Consider the following 6000-nt stretch of genomic DNA (forward strand, 5'->3'; position numbering starts at 1 on the left):
AGGCCATAATGCTTGCATACTCACAGAGGCGAATAAAGTGAACCCTCCCCTCTGCCTTTTCGGCTGTGAGCAGCACAAATTGCTCTTCCACAAAATGCAAAATCCACACCACTCCTCTTTGGGGAGACGTCAGAACACAGACATCCTGAAAAGCCTGCCTGACTGGCAAAGGTCATTGAGACTATCTGACTAAGGCAATAGGTGGCTACTTTGTTTGGACGGCAACCAGGAAGTTGCACACCTGCTTGCCCTCGGAGAGGCAGAGCATCTGCGTTTCATGTGGGACGATCCCGGCATCTCTGGTTAAGGATCAGAGGTGGCAGGTCCAGGGCAGGCCTTTCACTGCTGGACACCTTGGAGAGTGGCCACCCATCAGTGTAAACAGATGGCCCCAGGTCTGAGTCTGCCAAAAAGCTGATTCAAGGAACCAGCCACTGCTGTGCCAGACAACTCAAGACAGTGATGCAGCAGTGTGAGTGAGTGCTTTCTGGCTAGAGATGCTTGGCCCAGTGGGACAAATACAAAGAGAACTGCAATGGTATATCCGCGCCTGAAAGAGTCGGCAATGAACCAGATGGTGGGGTGCTGGAGAGACATCGGGGGAGGCTGAAGCACAGCCTCATTCTCTCGTGCGCTCCCCAAAGGCCTCGCAACCTTCTCTCCATGCAGCAAAAACCTGCCTCACCAGCCCTGCTGCAGACAAAACTCTCCCGAGTCTGTCCCGATCACACCAAACCAGGCACTTGGCTGGTTTCAAGATGTGGATGTCTGCTGTCTTGGAAAGGAACAGGGCAGCCTGCTTTCTGCCCGTTGGCTGCAATCCTAACCACACTTTCCTCAGAGTAAGCCCCATTGAACAAACTAGGACTTATTTCTGAGTAGATCTGATTAGGATTGTGCCCTGTGTTATACAAAATCACAAGCACAAATCACAAAATTTGAAGCCAGCTGTTTTGTGTCGCGCTCCCCAAAGGCGGGGTTGTGATTTTTATTGCATGCCTTGGCCGTCTTGGAATCCATCCCAAGCAAGAGCCAGTCAGCTGGCAAGATCAAAGACCAGCACCCTGCAAACCAACAACTGAGGTTTGGGAGTGAAAGGGATGTTTGTCTTCCAGGCACAATGCAGGTGGCTGATTTGCCAGTGGCTGTTTCCTGCAAGGGCTGCTGACCTACTAGTCTCTGGTCCTGCCTTTCTGGCACCCCTGCGCCTCTCTTCCCACAGTCCTAATCTCACCCACCCCCCGGCGGTAAGCGGGATGGTGCCCGACTTGCATAACCCACTTACACTCTAGAGCAGGGGTGTCCAAAGTTTTTGGCAGGAGGGCCACATCATCTCTCTGACGCTGTGTCAGGGGCCGTGGAAAAAAGAATTAATTTACATTTCAAATTTGAATACATTTACACAAGTTTACATAAATGAATATATTAAAGATGAACTTATATGAATGAATGAAGGTCTTGCAATAGCTCAAGGCATATAAAAGGCCTTGCACAAAGCAAGGCCAGCCTTTCCTTGGCTGCCGCTACTGCATCACAGACATGAAAGAGCAAGCAGTGGAGGGAGCCCTCATCCCACAGCTCAAATGGTTGGCAACCTTCAGTCTCGAAAGACTATGGTAGAAGCCTGCAGCACCTGCTATTCCCAGGCTGTCTCCCATCCAAGTACTAACCAGGCCTGACCCTGCTTAGCTTCCGAGATTAGACGAGACTGGGCATGTGCACAAGCAAAAGGTCAAACAGTCGCTCTCATGCTGATAGCACTTGCGTTGGGCCAGTGTGGGCTCCAACAAATCTCTGGAGGGCCAGAGGCTCATTGGTGACTGGGGGCTCCCTGAGGGCCGCGTTGAGAGGCCTCAAGGGCTGCATGTGGCCCCAGGGCCGGGGTTTGGGCACCCCTGCTCTAGAGCAGGGATGCAGCTCACCACCCATTTCCAGCTCACCCTGCCTTGTTTCTGCAGTCCATGACATGACCAGGGCTGAAGCATGCGTATCACACGGAAAAGTGCCAGCCAAATCTACCGCGTTCTCGGCAAGCTTATTGGAAGGCAATCGACCGTCTCTTTTGTGCATGTCCATTTCATAAATCCTGTGGCCGCCGTTCCCCACCAGCACCCAGAAGGCCAGCCAGGGAATATGGGGTCCAGCAAACAGGCATATAAAGAAGCCACGGACACATGTTCTCAACTGCAGCAGCAGGATGAAAAGGCTGCCTGGTTCCCAGGAACCATGGGGGGTGGGTGTCCGCAATTGGCCTCCACACACACTTTTCAGAGCAAGGGGGAATGTGTTGTTGGAGTGCCTAAGCAGGGGCTTTGCCCTGGCCCCCCAGAGGCTGCAGTTGGACCCCCCACTTCCCAGTGGTCCCAGCTCCTGAGGCCTGTGGACTAAGCAAAGCTGCTGGTCTTTCTCAGAGCATGAACAACAACACCTGCTTGACCTAGGACGGCCCAGGTGCTGTGTCAGGGGTGTAGGTCAGCCACAGCTCCTACTCCTGCTTCGTTCTGGGAGGCATCCACGGTGCAAGACCAGAGTGAGTCAGAAATGGTTCCGGAAAAGAGTGAAAGGGAAGTGGGGAAAGCTTGTTGCTCAGACAGGAAGTTCTGTGTGACTCAATAGTCGTCTGCGGGGATCTAAATGACCATGTATGGAGGAGAACAATTAAATGAGGGGGCTCCCTCCATGCTTTCTTCTCAAAGTAGGTGTGCCGCACACACTTTTCCCAGCAGAGCTCCTGTGCGTGCTGCTTTCCCCGTCCAAGGTGGCTTTCCCTGTTCCCTGAAGGTGGCATGTTGGTCATTGCTTCATTTGGGGAAGGTTGGCTTGTTAAGAGGCACGAGGACCTGGCTGGCAAGACTGTCTTGGGGAGCGGTGTGCCAAGGTTGCTCCCCCCCTTAGGTCCTGTTTCTTCGAATAACCCTCTGCAGAGTTGCCTGTTGCAATGTATGCGACAAGTGCAGCCCCTGCAATCCAGTGCAAAAGAAAGGCCACCTGGCTGCACAGTAATATTTATGAAGGTCGTCTGGGGAAAGAGCAGCGATGTCTCCGAACGATGTCTAGTCACAAGAATGGAGAGGAAGAGTGTGCTAAGAGGGGGGCATGCCCTCTTCCCCCTTCAGGCAAGTGACACATTCACACGAGCAAAATCGTTCTTCCTTTATTTCAAGGGGATTCGGGACTTGCTCACGCTGTGCTCTAACCAGCAAGTTATTTTTGAGCGATTCTTTTTTGCACAAACCTGGTGTTGGCCCCAGGATTCTCCCAGCCTGCCTGAGGGCGCTGCCCCCTCCCCCTGTGGGGGAACAGTGGCTCTAGCCAACCTATTTGCACTTTTCTGTAGACTCCTTGCGGGGCGCAGTCGCCACCTTGGTGCTCACGATCCCGTGCAACATCCTTCGATAGTGCAAGAGCGCTTTCTGTGCTCCGGCCCTACACGGTAATGTGTAGATTCCTTCACAGCCTTGCAAACAGCCATGTTACTTCTGTCGCTTGGCTGGAGTGTTTTCTTCTCCCTTCCTGGCGGCCCTGTTGCAAACTGGCCCAGAGCAGAAAAGCAGCTTTGTCGCCCTGTTTGCACCAGGTACCGATGCCTGCGGTTTGCCAAGCAGTTCCTTGGAGCTCTGCCTGCCCTCTTTTGCCAGCCCTGTTGCTGGGATACAGAAGATACGGCAAATGTTTATTCCAAAGGCTACAGGCTTTTCTCCCTCCTCTGCACTTTTCTCGGGCTGCAGCCGTGTGTGAATTGTGGCTCGAGGGGCAAGAATGACCACTGGCAGCTACCACAAAGTGAGGGTGGTTGGAATGGGCACCGAGTTTCGGGTTTCTGACAGGCCAGTCGCAAGCAGAGTCAGTAGAAAATTCAGAATTATTATTATTCTTGATTATATTTATTTGCCACTTTTCAACAGGGGCAGTTCATGTTTACATAGTAAAATGTAAGAGAGCCAGGTTGGTGTAGTGGTTAGAAATGGGTTATGTCAGAATGCCAGATGCAAGGGAGGGCACCAGGATGCAGGTCTGTTGTTATTTGTGGTCTGTGGGGCATTTGGTGGGCCGCTGTGAGATACAGGAAGCTGGACTAGATGGGCCTATGGCCTGATCCAGTGGGGCCGTTCTTAGGTTCTTAACTACAATACCCAGGAAGCCTTGAAGGTCTGTTGTTATCTGGTGTGCTCCCTGGGGCATTTGGTGGGCCGCTATGAGATACAGGAAGCTGGACTAGATGGGCCTGTGGCCTGATCCAGTGGGGCTGTTCTTATGTTCTTAACTACAATTCCCAGGAGGCCTTGCAGGTCTCTTGTTATCTGGTGTGCTCCCTGGGGCATTTGGTGGGCCGCTGTGAGATACAGGAAGCTGGAGTAGATGGGCCTATGGCCTGATCCAGTGGGGCCGTTCTTATGTTCTTAACTACAATTCCCAGGAAGCCTTGCAGGTCTGTTGTTATCTGGTGTGCTCCCTGGGGCATTTGGTGGGCCGCTGTGAGATACAGGAAGCTGGACTAGATGGGCCTATGGTCTGATCCAGTGGGGCCATTCTTATGGGAGGTGGACTTAGACCCGGAGGCCATGAAGCGTCCTGGGTGACCTTGGACCAGTTGCTTTCTCTCAGCCTCACCTACCTTACAGGGCTGTTGTGAGGACAAAAGGAGGGGAGCAGCTGTGTACACTGCTCAGAGCTCTTTGGAGGAAGAGTGGTATAAAAATGTGAAGAATGAATGAATGAAATAGTTCTTAAAAAAAAAAAGTGTCACCAGGGCTGGGCCCTGACGACGCAGGCAGGCCTACTTGAGAGCAAGGAGCTCCTTGGGAGTAGGGAAGCCATGTACTACCTGGATACAGCCTCCAGGCAGGGGACCTCCTTGGGAGTAGACCCCAAGATCACATGGCTGGAAGGAGTGGACCCAGCTGGAGTGGCTGCTAGGTTCATAAGGAGTCCAGCAGCCAGAGGGAGAGGTTGCTCTTACTGGGGTGCGGACTCCACAAGAGTAGCCAGGGAATGCCCAGGCCAACCCATTACTTTACCTTTACTGGACCAGAAAGGGCAGGAGTTGCCCCTTCCTTTTGAAGGTCGACCCAGAGCCTTGCCAACAGCCAGAGAAGGATCCTCAAGGAAAAGGCTGCCCAGAAGACTGAGGGACAGTGAAACCACCTGGGAGCCCTGAGGGGCCTCGCAGCACCTGGGCAGTGGGAACAACTGGGCAGACCAGCACAGCAAACGGGCAACCTGGGCTGGGATTCTCTCCACACTGCGTGGCAGCCATCTGGGGAGCTAGCCCCCAAGCACCCCAGAGGCACCGCGTAATCCCCGGGCAGTGATGTCGAAGGTCCTGCTAAAGCCCCAACTCCTTACCTGGAGACTGTGGACTTACCTACAGGCAGTGGACTTTTGTATGCCCCACCTGTGGGGTTTGTACCTTGCCAGTGAGCAAGGCACAGGTCCCTGTGAAGGAACTGGGATCTAATGCATGTTAAGCGTTTGACCCGAATAAACAGGCTGTGCCAAGACAACCATCGGTCCCTGGGGAAGCTGAAGCAGGGTAAGTGGAGCGTGCCGCGAATTGACCCAGACCACCTGTAGACCCCCTGGGCAGGCGGCGGGATCCCACCATGGCACAGCAAGGAGACACCAGTAACACCCACTGGAAAAGACACCATCATGGACTGAGGAGGGACAGTTGTTCTCCCCCTGCTAAGGGGATACCACTTTGAAAGGTGCCCTTTTGCCCAGTTAGCAAGGGCATTCTTCGACTTCTGCCTTCTCTGCCAGCTGTCACATGGAATGAAATTTGGTGCACATGTCCATGATACAATCCTACAGTTCAAGTTCAAAACCCCCAGCACCACCACCACACCTGAGTAAAGGTCTTTTTACTCACAGTGGATGTACAGTTTTTGGACAACTGACACGGCACACTGTGCTGTTGGAGGGGGGCTCACCGCCTCCAATGGCCCTACGAATACGGTTAAATGACCCTCCCCCAAACTCTGGCGGCACGCCCGCGGA

This window comes from Tiliqua scincoides, chromosome 12 (genome assembly GCF_035046505.1).
Source record: "Tiliqua scincoides isolate rTilSci1 chromosome 12, rTilSci1.hap2, whole genome shotgun sequence".
In the NCBI taxonomy this organism is placed as follows: domain Eukaryota; kingdom Metazoa; phylum Chordata; class Lepidosauria; order Squamata; family Scincidae; genus Tiliqua; species Tiliqua scincoides.